We start from the raw sequence: 22,070 nt of genomic DNA on the forward strand, positions 1-22,070 counted from the left end.
GATGCCAGGCCCTGTTCTATGCCAAGGTCTAGAATCTCTTTGGCATATAGTGATGAGTGAGTATAGTTCGTGTCCTCAAGAAAGGGGCTAAGACAAGACCACAAACGACCTATAATTCAAGACAGAGCCTAATCAGCAGTGGAGCCTGCTGTTAAGAAGGCGAGGGCTTCCACGAGGGCAATACTGTATCTTGTTGGAGCACTGGGAACTAATGGACTTGGCAGACTATATCCTTATGAAGAGCGAAGTGGGAGACTGGAGCAGGAGGATTAAATTGGGAGAGGGACGGAAGAGAGGGGGAAGGGGGGAATATGGGGAGGGGCAAATAACATTAAGGGCCATTTGAGGGACCATATGGAAACCTGAAACTACAGAAGCTTCCTAATACATATATATATATATATGAAAGCAATATAAATGGAGTCACCAAATAGTGAGGGAGACAACGCCCCAATTAGACATCTTACACCACCAAGGGAAACGTCCAGTGCCAGGAATGGATTACATCTACTTAAGTCATTGGACAAAAGGGCCCCACGGAAACTCCCAAACATCTCAGGCTGTTGCCAAGAATACTGGTTGCTCTCCACAAACTGAAGATAAGGCCCTGTAGATGACAATGCTTATCTGTCTCATCGGACACAGAGAAACTGAGCTGGTGACTAACTAGAGGCTTCACTCCCACTGACTAGTGTATGCAGTTCTAGAAGGTACTCTGCATGTTACCAGAGGAGAAAGGCAATCACCAGTGCAGCTCCAGATCTTGTGACCTACATTAGTGACCTGCCTGCAAGATACGCCGGTACAGTAGTGAGACAGATGTGAGAGTAACCAATCACTCTGACTGGATTTAAGACCTACTCCATGAGATGGAACACATGCCTGACCCTGCTAGGGTAGCCAAGAACCCGAGACTGGACAGGTCATGGACCTAGGGGGAAACCAAATACTATTGTTTTACTAAAGAAACATAGCGATAGAATGACTCCTTACGACATTCTTCTACACCCATAGATCACTGTCTTGCTGATTCATCACCAGATTCTTTTTGCAGTCGATAGAAACTAACGCATAGATCCAAAACTTAGACAGTGTGCAGAGAGTGAGAGAATTGGGAACATTTAGTCCTAAATGGGATGTCTTCATCAACACCTTCTCCGCTGAAGGCTCCCAACCTATGTGAAAGATGAGGTGGAAAGATTGTAAAAGTCAGATGTGGTGGGTGACACCACGGAAGCAGTGTCCTCCAGACACAGCAGGACTGATGTACACAGGAAATAACAGATTGTGGCAATACCCACAGGGTCTATGGGGGTTCAAGCCAGATAGGGTCCCAGCACTGAGTGGATAAAGTAGACATGGCTCCCTGCCCCTAATCAAGAAGCTATCTGCAATTGATATCTACTTGCAAAGAAAGATTAGTCTTCTGCAATGGAGTCTTTATATATATATATGTACACACACACACACACACACACACACACACACACACACACACACACACACGGGTGGACTCCAAGTCCCAAAATAGAAGGCCAACACAAAACTAATTAAATGGTATTTTTGTGGATTTTTTGTCTTATATTTCTTGGTTTGGATTTTTTTTTGTGGGGGGGGTTTTCTACTTTCGTGTGTGTATAAGAGAGAGAGAGAGAGAGAGAGAGAGAGAGAGAGAGAGAGAGAGAGAGAGAGAGAGAGAGAGAGAGGTGTCTGTTTTTCAAAGAGAGATAAAGAAAGGGTCTATTATTGGTTGGGTAGGGAGGTAGGGAGGAACTGAGAGAGGGGAAAACATGATCAGAATATATTGCATAATTTTTTTTCAATTAAAAAAAGGAGGAGGAGGAGGAGGAGGAGGAGGAGGAGGAGGAGGAGGAGGAGAAGAAGAAGAAGAAGAAGAAGAAGAAGAAGAAGAAGAAGAAGAAGAAGAAGAAGAAGAAGAAGAAGAAGAAAATGAGCACTTCCATGAGGGCAATACTGTGTCTTGTTGGAACTTCAGGAATTAATATGCTCTGCAGAGGAGACAAACTTGGAGGTGAACCTTGAGAAGGTGATTGAAGTGAAGCATCATGGCCACCACTGTGGGATGCCCCAGAGTGGTAGCAAGATGGAAACGGTAAGTCTGAGGGCCCTTTGTACAAGGCACTTGGCCACCTAAGGAACTGTTCTGAAGGGTTTGTGGAGTGCACAGCTTTCCACAAAACAGAACAGAAACAAGAGAGTCCATGGGTGATTTTTCTATCACAGTTAATTCATGGCACATGACAGATATGTTTGAGATCACTGAGGTCATTGCACTAAAATGGGTCTCCTGTCCCAATCACTGTGTTCTTGGAAGTAATTTAACTCAACTGTGGAAATAGTATGGTCAAACAGACCATGTCCTAGGGATCTTTGGTAAAAATAGTTTCTACCATCTGTCCTCTTGTTTTATTCTTTGAAAACTCTGGAGTAGACTGGCAGACATTATTATTCACATTTGGGAGGAAGCATCACTCTAATGTTAGGAAATCCATAGTAAGTAGAGGAGTGAATGCCTGCACTTCTATATGAACAGGTGTCTGGTTTCATCTCATTCAAAGTGGCTAAGATGAAAGAGAAAAGCTTCCTGGCCCATGAATGAGGTGGAGCGCAGGCTTCTTTACTTTCGAAGCTAGCTCCTTCTCTGTCCCTTTTCCTCAACTAGGCTTTCCTTGCCATTGGCTCACCCAATGATGCGCCAACGTTCTCAGGAAAGCCAGATGTTTTTCTATTCAAAACAGCTTCCACCAGTCATTTTAGCACAGAGCAGGTTTTCTCAAACCCTCAACAAGGAAAAGATCTGGGTAGCAAGCGGCTTATTCCAGGCAGTGCCAAGATCTGGGTAGCAAGCGGCTTATTCCAGGCAGTGCCAAGATCTGGGTAGCAAGCGGCTTATTCCAGGCAGTGCCAAGATGAACATGCCTGCCCAACCTCAGGCCCATGCAGAATTGCTGAGCTCAAACCTCCAACTTTCTTTTCTTTTCCTTTTTTTTTCGAGACACGGTTTATGTGTGTAGTTTTGGAGTCTGTCCTGGATCTCGCTTTGCAGACTAGGCTGGCCTCGAACTCAGAGATCCGCCTGGCTCTGCCTCCTGAGTGCTGGGATTAAAGATATGCGCCACAGCCACCCGGCTCAAACCTCCAACTTTCTAATCCATCAGATGGTTCCTCTCATTGCTGGAGGACTTCTCTTACTTGTGTGTGTTTGGGACATTCCACTGAGAACAGCGAAGGCACAAGAATCCTGTCACAATGTGTGGTCTTGCAAAGACTTGGCACTAAAATCTGTTTTAGAAACAGAATTAATTCAGATTCCTAGCACAGGGTTGTCATGGGGAGATGGTGCCTCCACGTTTCCACCAACTAAGGGCATACATATTCTGGTGTCACTTGAGGCTGGCTGAGAACAGGGACTACATTTATTTCTTTTTCTACAAGAAAATCTTTTCATGCTATTAATCTTTTTTCCTTGAAAAAAATAGGGTATGCTTATCAATAATATCTAGAAAATAGACAAGCTTAAAAAGCACAATATTTAATACCCATAATCTACTACTCGGAGATAATTACTGTCAGCATTTTGATATCTGTCTATCCTAATAATTTCATATGTGTATATTTACTTGACATTTTGATAGATAGATAGATAGATAGATAGATAGATAGACAGACAGACAGACAGACAGGCAAGGAACTGTGTTGTGGTATGCATGAGGCTAAAGGGGAGTAGGCAGGTGTTTGTGTGTGTGCTGGCTGAGCAGTATGGGATTTTAGGTGAAAGTGAGAAAAGATATTTAAGTCCAATACCACAAGACAGAGTACAGTGCTAGGCAAAAAGAAAAGCCACCTTAACATTGCCTGGTATAAGTCAGGCAGAGTAGGAGATCCCAGGAAAGCAATTAGCATCTATATCATGGCACGTGCCACAGCGGAGTTTGAGATTACCATCACCATCTCACTTAACTATGCCATAACTCATTAAAATAGTCATAAGTGGGGCCCCTGATGAAGCATTCAGGAGAGAACATTAGCTGTGCAGTGTTTTTAAAGAAAGGGCTGACATTCTACACTGCTCAGAAATGAACTGTCTCTGGGCTGGAGCCTCTCAAAGACCTGAGATGCTTTTCTTAAAAATTCTACGTTCTCAGGCCCGTACAAGATGTCAGGGGGTTACAGGCAATTCAAACATGGTGAACAAGGATTAGTTCAACTAAATATCAAAACAAACATTTTAAATATGCTTGTTGGACTAGTGAAGGAGAATATATGAAATCTGTACCCCAAATAAATACATACAATAAACCTTCTAGCTTTAGAAAAAACAAAACAAAACAACTCCTTTTCCATCCAGAAGCTCAAAGAGTGGACACACATGTATAAATGAGCCCCTTAGATTTGGCAATCCCCATTCCAGGGCAAGTTAGACTCTCCCACATTAGCCCCAAGCCCATATTCCAGGAAAACCTTGTGGCCTGAATCAAACTGTGTATCCCAAGGATATACCAACTATGATCCCCTGCTTCTTGCTAAATTTAGGAAACGGTAGCATAGAAGATTCAAGCCAGATAAGCCTCGGTGCCGTGGTGCTATGGTGACGGGAGAGCTGGGAGAATTCCCTTCTCTAAAAGTGCTTCGTAGAGTAGAGGGCTGCCCGTTGCTGTGGCTGCTGAAAATCGCCAGCTCAGACATGGCAGGCAAAGCCGACCGCACCGGGCTTTCCTGTAAATCACTCACGCTGCTTCCGAGGTATTCCAGCTTCAACGTAAGACCTTCAGAGGCTGTACCATCTTGGGAAACAGCTGACCTCGCTTACTGCCACGTTAACCCTGGGGAGCAATTCTTTCCCTCTTCCCTGACTGCGGGTGAATATTAAGCAGAAAGCTCTGCCTTTGTGTGTTTATTATCTGGGCGTAGTGAGAGGAAAGGATGCTCTCCTTAGCAGCTGCGTGAAGGAGGCAGGAACTAAGACTCTCTGTTTTCTCTGCACCCCGACTTTCCCCTTCACTGTCTGATGCACACTGTCCTTCCTTTTGGACACTTCGCGGTATTAACCTCAGAAACCACTCTTGAGGACTTGGTCCTTCTCATTTCCAGAAACATTCCTCTTGAAAGAATCATTTCCACGTGGTGGAGAAGCAAGACCCGATCTCACTTTTAATGTCACCAGAGGACGCCTAAAGGTCCCAGAAAAGGTTCAACCTAGAACCTTACAGAGGAAAAAGATAAGAGTGTAAAACTGGGACTAAATGCAGCAGGTCCCCAAAGTGAGAAAAAAAATACAGATCTTTAAAATGCAAATGAAAGATATTATGGGACCAAAATGCTTCAAACAAAAGTGAATCTACTCTATGGCCAACTCTGATGAACCTGGCACATAACAGATTTTGCTAGAAGCATACTTAAAGGCCAGGCATGGCTATCTGAAGAGAGAGAGAGGAATGAGCACCCAAGTTCTGGGGCAATTGTAATCAAAGCCCCTATTTCTTTCTTCTCGGCTACTTTTCTTGAACCAGTACGGGGGCCGGCAGTCAGTTGCCTCTCCCTGGCTTTGGAGGATTCTGCAGCATCTTTAATTGAAAGCAAAGGGTGCTGGGCTAAGCAGTGCCTGTCCCATCTCCTCTCCTTCCCACTCTTCCTCTGCACTTACCTTAGCAGCATGCCGTTGATGCAGAGAATTCATCACCTGATGTGACAGCCCAAGCGAGCCTGGCACTAAGAAACTCTCATTTGCAACCCAGAAATACGCTGAGGTGCTACAAACTGGCTGATGTCAGCACCAAGTTAAGCTAGATCTGCATACGGGCCAGATGCCATTACCTGAGATGCCTTCAGCATGGACGAAGAGGTGTACGTGCTCCAGGCCCTCAATCACCCAGGCTGGTGGGCCAACGAGGATGAAAAAGAAGAAGATGGAAACATCCTTTCTCCTCCCCTGGGCGCGTGTGGGGTGCACACTCACATGTGTGCGCACACACACAGCTCCTATACATCCCAGACACATCAGTTCCCATAGAAGCTACACCAAGATCTATAATCTTCATCTCTCTTCCTCCTTCTTTCTCTCCATTCCTCCTCCTCCTCCTCCTGTTCTTTTCTTCTCTTCTCAAATGTGGACAGAGTCCCACTATGTAGCCCAGGCTGGCTTCAAACTTGTGATCCTCCTATATCCGGTTCCCAAGTGCTGGGATTATAGGTGTGTGCCACTCCACATGACCTCATTTATTGTTTTTCTATCACGCCAGAAGAACTATATTTTCCTAACATGCTTTCCCAAGATAACCTTGTGAGTGCTTACCAAGAGAGGCTTTGGAATGTAAAAATGTGATTGGAAAGTCCCCTAGGGGTCATGCTCTAGTTTAAAATTTCCCAGGAAAATGTACAATGGGAAACAGATCTGGACCCAGCCTGGCACTCCTCCAATTGTATCTCTAGTTGCCCCAAAGGGATCTCTCAAAAACGTAATTTTGATCATATCACCACCCAGGGTAAACCTGCACAGATACCATGGGCTTTAAGATGAGGTTCAGTGTTCTCATCAAGTCTATAGCATCTTTGATTGTGTTTATTCCCAAGCCAACACTCCCATTTACGACTTCGACCATCTCGGGCTCCTTAGGAATTCCCGTAACAGAGCAGCCCCACCTCTTTTTCCTTGAATACAGTGCTCTCAAGCATCCAGTGGTACCCACTCCTGTAGGCACTCCATGCAAGACTGAGTTGAATTGCCCTTGCAACTCCATTCCTTGGCAATGTCCATTTCTCCACCAGGCTCCTCAGGGCCCTGTAAACACCTGCTTGCCCCACCTATACCACCACACTGCGTGTGTTCCTTCACAAGACTTCCTCATTTACCAATGCACAGGAGCAAGTCCCTGTAACATGTCTCTGCCTTTAAAGAGCCTACCACAGTGTCTGGAACATCACAAACTGTGACGGACACCTTTTGAAGGGAACATAGGAAGACATTAAACAAACATGTCGGGATACCACAGCATCCATTCTCCATCAAGGGAAGACACGGAGTATCAGGTCTCTGAGCTGCACAATTCAGTCTGACTATATAAAAGTAGTGATGTACATTTAAAAAAAAATTTTCAAAATACCAAGCAGAAGTGGGTCTAGTGTCTGGGTAAATTTTGCATGCAGGCTGTAACCTTTCCCTTACTTATTAAATTGCCACCAGGGAGACAGCTTATTCCAAACAGTTCTCCGTGATTAACATTTACATGATGGTACTTTGTTTTTAGGGAGAACAGTTCAGAAGGATATTATCCCATGGCCTCACATACCATCTCAAGAAGAGGCAGTGTGCAGAAAGACTAAGGTATACTTCCTACCTAGAATTCAGACAGTTTCTAGGTCACCACTTTGAATATGGGGAGAGCTCTAAAGTGTGCAGACATACATAGCCCCTCAACGTCTTCCATACCTTATCTTTTCTCTTTACAGGGACGAAACCCACATCCAGCTTCTATCTTAGGATATGGAATATCCCTACACATGCCAAATATGGATGCAAGGAAAAAAATCCAGTTTTGTTATTGTTGTTTGCTAATACTTTTATTTGCTAAATTAGGGCAGCCTCTTTTGGGAGTCTCCTGGAGCCGTAAGTGACTCAGCATCAGTTCTGTTCTCTAGCTTAGCCTGACCTTGTGTATGAGAACCCTCGAACAGGAATTCGAGTGTGGCTGAGAAGATCTCTTCCTCACCAAGTCAGTTCTGCTTAGTGTGCAAAGTTCCTTAAAGATTAAGATGCCAACTTGATCTTAGAATTGGGTCTCCCTCCGAGACCTGAGCTCATCCTGGGGTACCTGCCCTCACACTTCCCTGAAATCAGTCATCCGCCTGGATCATAGGATTCCTGTTTGTTTCCACAATCCTTTGGCAGCCGGGGCTTCCTTTCTGATTTCTAGGTGCCACTAGATGAGACTGGAGATTTCACACCACTGCCACACTACCATAAACTCAGGAGCCCCGTGATCTTAGTGTGCATGTAGGTCTATAACCTTCAGAAAGCCTGGCAGTGGAATCAACATTCCTGGGAAATCAACCTCTTGCTATAATGACGTTTACAGTTTAAGATACTGCAAAGAAATAGCAGATTCTCTGTTGCCAAAGTGAGATGTCTTATTTACTACCCTAAAGAGAAGTCCAGTGGGAGCTTCTGTTAGTTTTGTCTGCCTAGGTCTCCTGGTCTCTTGGAACCCATGTCATCTTTCAAGGCCCGGCTAGAGAGTTACCTCCTTGTAGGCTTCTTCAAGACACACCACCATCTATTTTTCTAAATTTTACTCCACTGACTTTCTGACCTTCTAGTCTGACATTGAGTCATGTCCGGCTTTTATTTACCTTTTCAGATCTCCATGGGAACAGCATCTCCAATAGAACACATTTCTATTCTAATCACTTAGATTTTGGTTCTACCTTGTATCTATCTTGTGCCATTTACTAGACATACGGTGGTAGATATAGAAATTAAGGACAAAAATCTACTTCCTAGTATCAGAGATGTTACAGTTTTGTGGAAAATAGACATTTTTGTTAATCATCAAAAGAATATATATTGAGTCTACATTGTCCTACGTGCCAGGATAGAATAGTATATGAGGATCTCATGGAAACTTCTGGAAAATCAGTCTGAAGGTGAACAGAAAACAGAGAAGTAAAGGAGTAGAACAAAGAGGCTCCCAGACAGAAAGAGAATTCTGTCTAAAGGCTCAGAGGAAACTGAAGGTGGCCACAGGAGCGGGGCGGGGGGGGGGGAGGGGGGGACAGGGGAGGGGTGGGGACGGACACAGCAAGATAGGGCTGAGAAAAGAACTTACTTTGACATTTCTCCCCAGTGAGATGGCAGGTAACGGAACAAGAAGGAAGCCATTTGAAGACAAGGAGCATGTCAAATCAGTAGCTTCTCGGTGAAGTGCCTGTGGTGGATGGATGAAGAACTAACGCTTTGAAAGTTTCCCTAGTAGCCTAAGCCTGGGAAGATGGGGCCCTGGTTGCTGGAGCCTATCATGGCTGCAAAGCCAGGCAGGATGGGCAACTTATTTATTCAGGACCACAAATACATAGCCCCATAAGTCAATGTGAACTCATCCTTACTCTCCAGGAGAGGACACTAAAACTCAGAAACTAGGTTGACCAAACTTAGTCCCCATTATTGGCTAATATTTTGGATGCTTCAGATGCTGGGAGCTGGGGCTGGGTGCCAATGTACAGTCACCATATTTAGATTGTGACACTCAGGGGTCAAGGCGGGTAACACATGCTTGTGGACTACCTTCTGGAAATCTGGGTTACTGAGTAGATGCTAGAACATACAAACCATAAGACTAGCCTTGGAAAAGTCAGGGCATTCTAAGTTCTTCCACTACTCACCTACAGTTCACCTTGGTACTAGTTGACATACACTCCATGGCACTATGGTTAGAACTCGGCGGAGCTACCACTAGGTGTAGCATCCCTTGCCAGTTGATATGGCTTACTTCCTGTTGGCAATGTGTAGTAAGATAGTAAATCCAACCTATGTGAACAAACTCTCTCATGGCAAGTAACTACCTCAAACTCTTTTTGTTGTGTGCAGGGTGCAGGTCAGTATCAACTGCAACCGCATTATAATGCAGTATCTCACCAACACCCTCATGCAACATGATTGAGATCAACTCCCAGGTCATGATCTGCTTTGGTACTCTTTAGCTCCTAGGGACTATGTGTTTTTTTTTCTAAACTCATCTCTCATGAAGACCCAGAATTAATACTGCTACATAAGGCCCAGGAGACAGAGGCTGAAGCCAGCTGTACTACTCTGTGGCTCACACAGAATGTGACAGTGCACAGTTTCAGTTCTAAGGATGGACTGCTCTCTCACTCCTATTAAAAGTACAAGTAAGCCGGGCGGTGGTGGCGCACGCCTTTAATCCCAGCACTTGGGAGGCAGAGCCAGGCGGATCTCTGTGAGTTCGAGGCCAGCCTGGGCTACCAAGTGAGTTCCAGGAAAGGCACAAAGCTACACAGAGAAACCCTGTCTCGAAAAACCAAAAAAAAAAAAAAAAAAAAAGTACAAGTAAAACCATCACGCAATGATGTTTCTATGTCTCGCAGACATACAGGGGTCCTGAGGCTAACTATACAGTAAGCAGGGGGTTAAAACTTAAGCATCAGTGCTTATTTAACTTTTCAAAGATTATCCTGATCTTTGGCAAAGAAAAATAAGCTCAGCTTGATTCAGCTAAATAGAGATGTCTTGGTGCAGAGAATTGTATTTATATCTGAATAAACATCCTCTGTCCTCAGAGCTTCACAAACTAAAACACACACACACACACACACACACACACACACACACACACACACACCCCAATTCAGTGGTCAAAAAACACACACACTTTGCACATTTCCTGCTGTTCCAAGTGCCACTAAAACAGGTTCAGAAAATACTTATGACACCCAGAGAATGAATGAACACACACACACACACACACACACACACACACACCTATAATGGAAAACAGTTATGTATGTAAGACAATGTTTACTGATATAGCCAAACCTAGATAATTCAAGCAAAACGGTTTTTTTTTTTAAAAATAAACTCTTGAAATAAATTATCCAATCGACTGACTCCACATTGAATGGAATTCTTCATTTAGTTTTCATAACCTTTGGTTTTGCCTGAGCTTTGCTACCAGGAGTATTGTTTACTCAGGGCAGCATACACACAGATATGGTCTATGCATCGCTGTGGTACGGTGGCTAAGCAGGGAACACGCGCAGCCTGGTCTGTGAACGTGCCCTCGTCCTGTAAATCTTGAGGCTATTTACTGTCACACAGGAAGCCAAACCTCTTACCCTCTTCTGACCATCCAAGAGACAGCAATTAGCCCAGATTATCAGACCAACAATGACATGCCGTGTAAAGAGAGACACCGAGCCAACTCCACATCCCAAAGACTGGCATATTCAAGTACACTTAGGACATTAATAGCAATTTACGTGCCATCACTGAGACAAAGCCACAAAGGCTCCGCTGGCAGCCTCTTATTTGGAAGCCTATTATTTGTGGGAGTTACAGGCTATAATCACAACAGAAACTTTCAAAACCCTTATCTTCCGTGACGCACCAAATCTATTTCAGAGCCGTAATTGCTATGTCACTGGAGACTCTGCTGCTTAATGCACTCAAATGCCATTTAGTGTTTGCAGGGTCATTACAGCTAGCAGAAGGGTGGGGGTGGGCTCCGGCGGAAAGCAGAGCGCGGAGAAGCAGGCAGACAGGGTGGGGGACACTAGGCACTATTGTGCCCAGTGCACTGACAGTGGGTGTTGTTTGGAAAATTCTGTTGACTGCTGAAATGAGAGCAAAGGCTTGCAATAGTCTATGGAATCAACAATTTCGAATTCAGGAGCTCGGCTCTGGAGATAGTCCATGGATGCTAGCAGGTACCTACTTTCATTCTGAGATTCTTATCTAAGAGTAAGAGGATTGAATTTTTTAAATTTACCCCCCCACACACACACACCACCACCACCACCACTCTTAGTTAATTACAGAAATCTTTGCAGGGGAAATGGTCCAGCTGTCCTGAGGGATGGAGAATCTGCCTTGGCCTTTCTAGATGTGGTTCTATGGAAAGAAAAGGCAGAGTGAGTGATGATAAACCATCTGAGTTCAGGAGTCTAGAAAAAGGTGCTACTTACAGATGGTCAAAGAACACATATGGAGACTGATCCAGGAATTGGCATAAGAAAAAAGCATCATGTCTCTTAAAGGAGTATTTCCTTGACCTAAGTCAGGCAAAGGTCATAATAAAAGAGGTCTTTAAATATATGCAGCTCCTATTTTTTTCAACCTGGCTGTGAATTACACAAGGAGAGACTTACTTATTTGACTTAAGATTTATAAGGTAAATCTTCAAAGAAATGTTGGAATTACCAACCTATCTCTAGGTCCACTTGGATAATTTTTAGGTTCTATTTTATAGTGCTGAATTGATTTTTAAATAAATCAGGAATGCAGAAGAGGTCAAGTTCACTCAGACTTCAGGGAGGCAAGTGTTCAACCAGCTTCCCCCATCAAGTTCCCACAAGAGAGAGTAAAAGACACAGGGTCTCATTCTGAACCTGTCTCCTTCATTTGGAAACATAACTTTGTCCTCCAAGTGTTAGCTTGGAGGTTAATACCCATAAAGTATGAAAGTCCTTTGAAGTCAGATAGGAAAGGATGAAAATCTCAAGAACACATAAGAAGCCAGTACATATGAGAAAAAAATCCAATTTCACCACTAATAAAAAAGATACAATTTAAAACAAAAGAGCTCACAAAGACTGAAAAACTGTCAGGCATTATTGTTGAGGGTGCAGGGAAACTGTAGTTACAAACTGCTAGTAGGAACTACAATGTAATAGAAATTTCCAGAAGACACATTTGCAATACATCACAAAGGCCTTAGACATGTTAATATCCTTTGATGTAGCAACTCTTTTTCTAGAAATTTACCCAAAGAAATAACAGAAAATATGCATTGTATTTTCTAAACCAGGAGGTTTACCACTGTGTTATTAATAATAGTAAAAATTATGGACCTGCCCTATAACATGTTCCAATGCAACTATTTAAAGTTATGTTTGAGAGGAATGTTTAATAATATGGAAAATATTCATAACATATTTCGGGGAAAATAAGTAGGCTACAAAATGACAGGTAACTTTTGTACACCCACATAAAAACATACACACAAAGTGCTGGAAGACCGAAGTGCACAAAGTAAGTGGTAATTTTATTCCGTGTTATTTTTTGTTTTCTCTAATTTTCTACACTAACTATTCATTTGTAATCGGGGGAGTGGGGGAGGAGGAAGAAGAAAAAAGTGCATGCAAGATTTAAACAAAGCATATAAAGCAAAAAAAATCTACATCTCCAGTAGGCTCTAGTGTGTGGCCACTTTTAAAGCTTGGGGATGAGAATAAAGCAGCCCAGTGTGTGACCAAACCCAGGTATGAGGAAGGATGGCTGAGTGAAGTGGGGGTCTGGTCTCCAGGGAGAGCATTATCGAGCCATTTCTGAGGTCTCTCCAAAGTAAACACTTACCTATGAAAACTTAGATGGGTTTCTCTCCCTTCCCATGAAAACTAGCATCAGACACAGAAATCCACTGAGATGAGACAGCAACCTGCTTAGAGAAGAGGTACTGGGCCTCTCTATTACCTTCTCTGCCTTTGTGCCCAACACCACAACTGAGCAGTAAAATAGGACAGGAGTGGATCTCCTGAACGAACGAGTGAATGAGAGAAGGGATAGATCCTGGAGCAAGTTCAAAGCCACAGTGACACCAGCTCCCCACAGGGAGGATGGAGAAGGGAGAGAGCAGCTACAGTTATCTATCGCTGACATTACAGGGATGAGTGGGAGGTCAAAGAGAGCAAAAACTAAAATAAATAGAAAAGGTCAAAGGGGGCGGGGGCGGGGAGCCTTTCTCAGGTAGCTCTGGCAGGGAGACATTTTAGACTACCCAAAAGAATGTCTGTGCAGCTTTTAGGCAGGCAAAACCAAAGAAAGAAAGAAAGGAAAAAATCCAAATGCCTTTAATCCCAGCACTCAGGAGGCAGAGGCAGGTGGGTGGATCTTTGTGAGTTCGAGGCCAGCATGGTCTATAGAGCGAGTTCAAGGACAGCCAGGGCTATGCAGAGAAAGCATGTTTTGAACTCGCCCCCCCTCCCCCTTAAAAAATCAAGTCTTAACAATCTATTCCAGGTGACCACATCTTCCAAAAGACCCACAATAACACCACCACCAAAATCCATACTTCATCTTAAACTTCATCTAGGCTCATTTAAAAATAAGCATTCTTTGAATGCTAAGTATCAGGCTTCAGCTGAGGCGCTTTGTTTTGGCTACAAGAAGCATGATCCTTTTCAGAAATCCATGGTCCAGGGAGAGGACAAGTATGGATAAGCAAAGGACTCTATCCCAACTCTAGGATGCCATCCAGCACACCCCAGGAGTGTGAGTCATGTTCTGAAGCTGAGCTCCATCACACACTTGTCAAGTGCCACAAGCTCTGAGTCACACTGGGAGGTCTGACCACTGAAGATAGCTTCTAGGCAAGGACTACCTCACCACAGCCAGGAAGAGAAGGGACATTCATAGCCCCCAGACATTCCAGGAGAGAAAAAGAGAAAGAAAATGTTGCATTAGGTACCTGTGGAAATTGAACAAAATATTCAACAATGGGTAATTGCCACCTGCAGGGCTATCTTGCCAGCCTTCACAACTTTTCTTGTGAATTACTCTGATGTGCCTCCAAACTATTTTGCTTATATTTTTAAGTGTTGGACTTTTTTAAGTAAATGTGAATTAGTTTAGGCATATAAAGTGCTCACATGTTAAAGCAAGTCAGTATTAGCAATTAATACAATCATAAGGATCAATTTAGCCTGTTAATTTTCTATCATTATTGTTTTTTAATTGTGCTTTAATTTACAATTTTGTAAGATTTCTTTATTCTATTACTACTTGCTCTGCTGTTTTAAACCTCTGTGTCTTTGACGATGGTATTTATTTAGCCACTCATCTTAGCTTATTGTGTTTTTATTGTTCTCTTTAATACTTGTGCATCTTAATTGTTTTTAACCTTCATTTTGTATTTCAAATACAATTTTATCACTCGCCTGCCAATTTAACCCTGCCATAACTTTACAAGTGAATAGTATATTTTTATTTCATACTTGGGTCTTACTGTCTCACGCTTTTAAAAATTTTACCTCTTGCCATATATATCTTTTCCTATTTATCTTCCCTAATTTTATTCAAAGGGTATCCTATTCACACCCCTGTGCATTTACTCTTTTACCTATTTTTTTAAGAGTGTTATGTGCACAAGGGGGAAGGAAAGTTGATGAAGTCTCAGGCCACTGAGGTGAGGTGCTTTCTTACCCTTTGTCTGGGAGAGATGGCTATTAAGTAATTGCTGTTCCAGTTTCCTGCATGCTGACCTTTCAGCTTCTAACACTGTTATTTCATGTGCAAGAGCTATTAAAATATTCACAGATGTAAGTCCCCCTTTTCTCCATCTTACTGCCCCCTAGAATAGAAAAATCAGCAACTACGGCAACAGAGCTGCTTCTAACTGATATGAGTACTCCACACGCCAGTGCAAGCTTCCTTCTGTCCCAATGAACCTCCTAATCTCTCCAAGGGATGCTTGGTTTGTTTCTGATATCTGATGGCCTCTGAATTTCATGGGGCCACTGGGTGAAATGTCACAACAGAGGTAAAGAGTAGGCATCTGCAGGAAAGGACTATCCTTATAATTTTCCAGCTGTAATTTGGATGACAGAATTGTGGAGACATAGCAATCGGAGAGGATATGGAACTGAAGAGGGATAACCGAGTTCTTAGAGCTTTTTTTCATACCCTTTAGGTTCCAAAATACTCAACATAGAGTAACTTAATGAACACTAGTACTGTAAGGGTCTTGGCAACTCCCGCCATGTAAGTAGTTCAAGGGCTTAAAGGACCATTTGGACAAAAGTGAAAGTCAGAGGCTTTAGAGAGTAACTGTGTGGGGTCCACACCTGGTTCCACCTCTTACATGTCAGATGATCTTGGGTAAAATACTTAATCTTTTTGGCCTCAGCTGACAGACTCTAGTAGGAAACTCAATAAACGTTATAAGCTAGTGCTCCTGACATAAGATATTGGTAGAGGCACAGCTTAGCTCTAAAATTTAAACACACAGTGAGACATGTCTTCTGTCCTTTACCCCTCTAGAAGGGGCACAGAACCTTCAAACTTGTGGGAGGCCTCTCCAGAATGACTGGGCTGGGTGAGGGAAGGGCCTGATTCTTCCGCTGTCCGAGCATCGCTCCCTGGTAGTGTCCTTTGGGTGGAAGCTCAGTTGAGGCTGTGACCAATCACTTCCTGAAGAGGATGGAAGTGTAATCTCTCACAAGTGTTGACTTTGAAGGAATACAATTTTGTGGAAGTTTGGGGAGGCAAGGAAGGTAGACTAGACTTGCAGCCTAAGGACAGTGGATTAAAAAGCAAAGAAAGAGAAAAAAGGGACAAGAGAAATGAGGGAAGCTGGGATACCCTGCACTTGAGGAAGTCACCGTGGAGTTTCTGTTTATACATATTTCAAAAGCCTTTCTTATGAAAAATGAGATTATAATTCACTTTAAAAGAAAGCACACCAGATCAGAAGCAAAGACAAATACAGAATACACCATCTTACTTGACTTGAAATCGCTTTCCTGGGACTGTTTGGCTCTAGGAGAGTATGAGGATGAAGTCAGCTGGGGCAGGAGTACGAGGGGAACATTAGACTGTCTAGAAAAATCCAGACTATTCTGTGCATGTCTATGGGCTCTGCTCTTCGTCCTCTCCCTGCCCCCCTTTTCCATCCTTGTAAATTATGAGAAAGGGGCAGGCACACGGAGACACTGGACAGCAACCAAAACACAAGTGCACTGCATGCACCAAAATGCCACGCACATGTATTCACCATTTGCACATTAAGTTGTAGAAAATACGGCCTCAGAAGTGAAAACACTACATGTAAATACTAAACTCTAAGTCAGTGATACACATACTAGTAATATTTATGTAGGGGGGAGTATACTGTTTTCTGTACCATGGAACGGAATGTTCAGTGAACTGATGAAGGTCTGAAGGGTGCAGATATGTATGTATCATGATGCTGGTAAAATGGTACAGTCTAGTCGGTGAGTCCAATGATTGTACTATAAAAAAAAATCATGTGTGTGGATGCACAAGTGTGTGGGTGTGTGTGCACATACACATGCACAAGGCATAAAGAGAGGTTAAGGCAAACTCAGGTGTCAGTCTTCAGGAGTTTTGCATGCTTGCACACTTTGATTGAGACAGAGTCCTTCAACGGCCTAAAATTTTTGCCACGTGGGCTACACTTACTGGCCTGAGAGCTCCCGGGGATCCACCTGTCTCTGACTCCCATCCCACCTTGCCAGGAGTATAGGTGTGCACCACTGTACCCAGCTTCTTTCATGGGTTCTGGGGATTTGAACCCAGATTCTCATGTTTGCAAAACAAATTAATAACCCCAGGCCCTTGCACCATTAAATTCTCTTTTGAGGGGGAGGATATTTGTCAAAATTTAGAGTAAATTTTTGGAAAATTAAAAAGTTTGCAAAGAAAATAATATTAATTCCTTTTCTTAGGGAAGCCCTAATGCTAGGAAAAATTTAAAGAATAGTGCTACTAAGCAGACTTTCACAAGTTTAGAAGTTACTAGGGTGAAATCCTAGAAACTGACTGGATAGGTCTGGAGGGGGCCTGACGTTCCTCACTGTTCACTGGCCCCCATGGGATGCTGTAAAGGGGCAGGCCCCACTTTGCACAGACTAGCAGGGCAGGAGGGGGCAGCAAGGCAGAAGCTGTGGCAAAGGATTACAAAAGTCACCAGAGGGAACTGAAATAGAGCCTGCACTTTGTAGACGCACACAGTGGTTGAGACTTAGCCAAAGGGTTCAACGTGAACATGACCTGGGCAGGCTTGAAAAATTATAATTAGGTGAATTAGAAGCTGAAAGAACTGAAAATTGCTGCCAGTAGAGACTATAATAAGTGTAGGTAACTCTATATTTATATTTAAATCTTCCTCCATATTATTTCCTTGCTTAAAGCCTATTTTTATGCTAATGTGTGTTAACTTCTTATACATGGCTAATTTTTAATATGGGTTCTATATAGCTTAGAAAAGCAAAATGCATGGTTTTCTGTGGCGGTTGTTGTTGTTGTTAAAGGAAGTCTGCCCTTCTTTCACATGACTGCCTCACTTGGGGCATCTTACAAAGAGTGGCAGAGCACAGAGAAGGTCATACTGCCCAATACGGCAGCCAGTAGTCACAAGCTATTTATTTTGAAATTAATTGAAATTAGGTAAAATTAAAAACTCACTCTCTTACACTAGCCACATACCAAGTGCTCCATAGATATGTATTATTAATGGTTAACTTATTGAACAAGATTAAAACAGACTATTCTCATCAGGACAAAAATCTCATTTTTTTAGTCGCTTGTAAAAAAAAAAAACATGTAAAAGAATGCACGGCAAACACCAATCATATTTATAAGCAATTCGTATATTTTAGTTGGTTGGAATACATACATAAATGCCTCTTATGATAGCCAGCTCCAAGATTCCTTTAAGATAATGTATTATATTAATTACATTAGCTGGTACAGCTCTGTCCGAAAAGCAGATGACTAAGGCAGACAACTTCCACCTCTTTTAGCTTCTGGTGACTTTATGGATTGCCAGAGCTGTGTCCTATTAATGTTTCTATTACTGATGTGGGCTATTAGAAGGTTCATATACATATATATATATATATATGTATATACACACACACATATATATGTATATATCATTTATTCATTTATTTACCTACACTGCGAAACTGAAGCAGATTTAGATATGAAGAGACCTAAATATTTACTCTTAAGAGACATGGAGAAGAATCTCTGCAGACTCACATATAGTCGGAGATGAAGCAGAGACTTCAAAAAGTTACCTATTTTTACTATTGTGTAGTAACAATGGGATGTCTCTAAGAAAAAGGAATAATAGTCTACTGTCTTAGAGCACAGACTTCAGAAAGCAACGGTAGGCCAAGCTAGGTCCAGGAGAAAGTAGTCCCCTTCAGAAACCTATGCTGTTTTCCACAGTTGAGCTTTGTTGAATTTTCCCAGGGATACAATTCCTCTTTTACTTGTGGCTTTGAACATCTCTCCTTGTGCTTCATTATTTGGGGCATAGGAAAATAATCACTGTTCATAAATATAACATGTCCTTGGACAATGGCTTATATAATATCCAGCTCAACTGTCCGTTTTGGAGTTCAGGAAACTCAATCTTCTCAAAGGAAAATGAGCTATCCATAGTCCCATGGGCAGAGCTAAAACATATACTTTGCACATGCACACAGAACATAGATGTAGAGACCTTTGGAGTGAACACATCCCTAGCCCTGAAATCACCCAAGTCACTGTGAATCTACAAATAGATAAGGAGTGTGCAGAAAAAAGATGCTTGCAGTTGCACTAAGTCCGGAGTACAACTGTCTGGGGGGTGGGAGGTGCACTGTTCTTGAGATAGTACTGGTTGTTCATGAGTTGATTAGCACCAGAGTGTTCATTTGTTTTTGATGTGTATGGGTGTGCACCATGTGCTTGCCTGATGCCTGCAGAGGCCAGCAGAGGGTTTGGGATTCCCAGGGAGCGGAGTTAAGGCAGTTGTCAGAATGGATCCTGGGCCCTCTGGAAGAGCAGCCAGTGTTCTTAACTGCAGAGCTCTCTTTCTAGCCCTATCATCAGAGTTTTGTATTATTTCAGGTACAGAGTTTGTGTAACTTGACCTATATTTACATGGCATATATGCATTCCCCAAAGATAAAAAAAAATGCTTATGATTACTGAATGAGTGAGTGACTGGGCAAATATGAGAATGAGTGAATGAGCCAGTGAATGATCTGGCCATATTTGCTTGTGGTACCTTTAAAAGCATTTAAGCTGGCAGCTAGGAAAAATGATAGATGTATATAACATTATAGCACTGTTTTTTTTTTTAATTCATTAACAACTATGAGCTGGAAAGAAAAACGTTTTTTCAAAAGTCTCTCACGCAGGAGTTAACATGGTGTTAGGTTTTAAAGGTCTTCTAATTTAGGCAAAGAGTTCTGTCATGAAGGAAACTTTTCAGAGTCTGGTCATGCATGTGTGGACCCTCCATTTTTTCTCAGCTCCTCCATGTCACCAGCCTGCGGCTCTTCCCTAGTCCCTGGTCACAGGACCTGAATGTCATCCAAAGGCAGCAGACTGGAGGCACATCTGGATACAATTTAACCCTTTCAAAATCCAAATTCAAATTCAGTTTGTTAAAAGAGAATTAAACTTGGTATTACTAAAATGAGTTTTTAAAGATTTGCATGTGAATTTAATGATTACCTCTCTTTCTCAGTCCTACAATTTCACACGAGGCAATACAATCTTAATATACACTGTAAGTGAAGGGTCTCTCAGAAGCAGTTGAGAAAAAAGTAAAATTGTGGTATGCAGTCAAGTGTTGCTAAATAAACCTTGTGATACCTAAATGCTTGGCACATGTTTACTGAAATAGTAGGATATTTCTGTCCTAATGATTTACAGTCTATTTATTTACTTAAGCCACGCTCATTTTTTCCTCCTCCACCTAACATGAGAAAAGAGAAAAAGCCAAAACAAAACACCCACATTACAATTTTTTCAAGAGAAAAGCTTCATCTCTATTTTTCCAGTTCTATGATTACCACGAACCAAAAATTAATGAATTTTCCCCCCTATGACTGGGTGTCATCGGCACGCTGACGTTACAGAGACAATAACACTAACACTCACACGTGCACTAAAACCTTTGAGTAAGCAAAATCCACAGGTAGACTGACACTCCAGGCTGGCTGCAGCAAATTCACTCAACTCACATTTCAAAACAATTTAAAACAAATAATCTCATCCCACAGGGTAATGTCTCCGCTTTTACTAATCTCTAACTCCAAAGGGAGGGAGTTCTTGGAGTCAGACCTCCTCCTCCTCCTCCCGCATATCTGAAGTCAAGATACAATCTGAGGGGAAAACGTGGGTGAGCTAGATGTTTGACCTGGTGTCCCTTTAGCTAAGGGACTCAACTGTCACATTGTAGAATTTCCGAGCTGAAAGGGACTTTCAGGTTGGCTCATCCGGATCCCAGGTTCTAAGTTTCTTCCTTTCAGGTTACTTCCACTCTCCTACAAGCAGGGTGAGCAGGGTCCATCTCCACAGCAGGAGAGGAGCAATGAGAATTATGAGCGAAATGGCCACCCAACAAACAAGTACAGAAATTTCCTTAGGAAGAGAGGGGCTCTCGGGCTATGAGCGACAGGACCTACGGAGGCGATGCTCAGCAACATCACCATACAACACCTCACATGCTGAATGGAAGAGGAGAGCCTTGGGTTTCATTCTCATCCAAAACACATGTTCCTAAACATTTACAGAGCTGGTTTTCATTGTTGTTGTTGTTGGTGGTGGTGTCTGTTTATTTTGTTTTCAAAGCGGGGTCTTGATGTGGAACCCAGGCTGATCTTAACATTACAATCCTCTCCTCTCTCTCCTAAGCATGCATTGCTATGCCTGGCCTAGAAAGGTCACTCTCACAAAGTGATATTTAAGAACATTTTTGGATTTAAAACAGCCTATTTATGGATAAGTGAATATCCATAAATAATCATAATTAACAGATACCTTGCAGTTGATACAGTGGATGTGGCCCTTAAAAATGTTTTTAATTTGGTAGCATCTTTTCTTCTCCCGAATGACATTTTCACCAAAATAAGGAAACAATATTTGTATTTTAAGACCATACACATATGTAGGGATGAAAGGTACAATGGTAATAAATGTGCTTTTGGGAATTTAAGTGCCTAAGAGGTTTGTGTGTGTGTGAAATGGAAGGAAAGGATTGATAGGATGAAAGACACCAAGTAGGAACTGAGCTTAGGGCAGTAAATATGGTTGGGATGGGAATGGGATAGAGAAGGTAGTGTGGGAGTGAAGGGACAGTCACACAGGTGTCATAGAGAAGTGAATGCAGGGGCTAGAGAGATGGCTCAGTGGTCTAACCTCCAAGGGTACCAGGCACTCAGATGGTGCACAGACACAGGAGGAAGAGGAGGAGGAGGAGGAGGAGGAGGAGGAGGAGGAGGAGGAGGAGGAGGAGGAGGGGGAGGAGGGGGAGGAGGGGGAGGAGGGGAAGGAGGGGGAGGAGGGGGAGGCTAAAGATGTAACCAGGTAGTCGGGCAGTGGTGGTGTGCGCCTTTAATCCCAGCACTCGGGAGGCAGAGCCAGGCAGATCTCTGTGAGTTCAAGGCCAGCCTGGTCTACAGAGCGAGATCCAGAACAGGCACCAAAACTACACAGAGAAACCCTGTCTCAAAAAAAAAAAAAAAAAGATGTAACCAGGTAGAGGTCAGTGGATCACATGAATTGAAACCCAGAGTTT

At 42.8% G+C, this 22,070-nt stretch overlaps 1 protein-coding gene across 10 annotated transcripts in view; it reads right to left on the reverse strand.

Moving 5' to 3' along the window:
• Positions 1-22,070, reverse strand: part of Pbx1 (PBX homeobox 1) — a 313,516-nt gene that overhangs the window by 34,807 nt on the left and 256,639 nt on the right. The window lies entirely within an intron of this gene.

The sequence above is a fragment of the Peromyscus californicus genome, unplaced genomic scaffold (genome assembly GCF_007827085.1).
Source record: "Peromyscus californicus insignis strain IS unplaced genomic scaffold, ASM782708v3 Scaffold_14__1_contigs__length_90479793_seg_2, whole genome shotgun sequence".
In the NCBI taxonomy this organism is placed as follows: domain Eukaryota; kingdom Metazoa; phylum Chordata; class Mammalia; order Rodentia; family Cricetidae; genus Peromyscus; species Peromyscus californicus.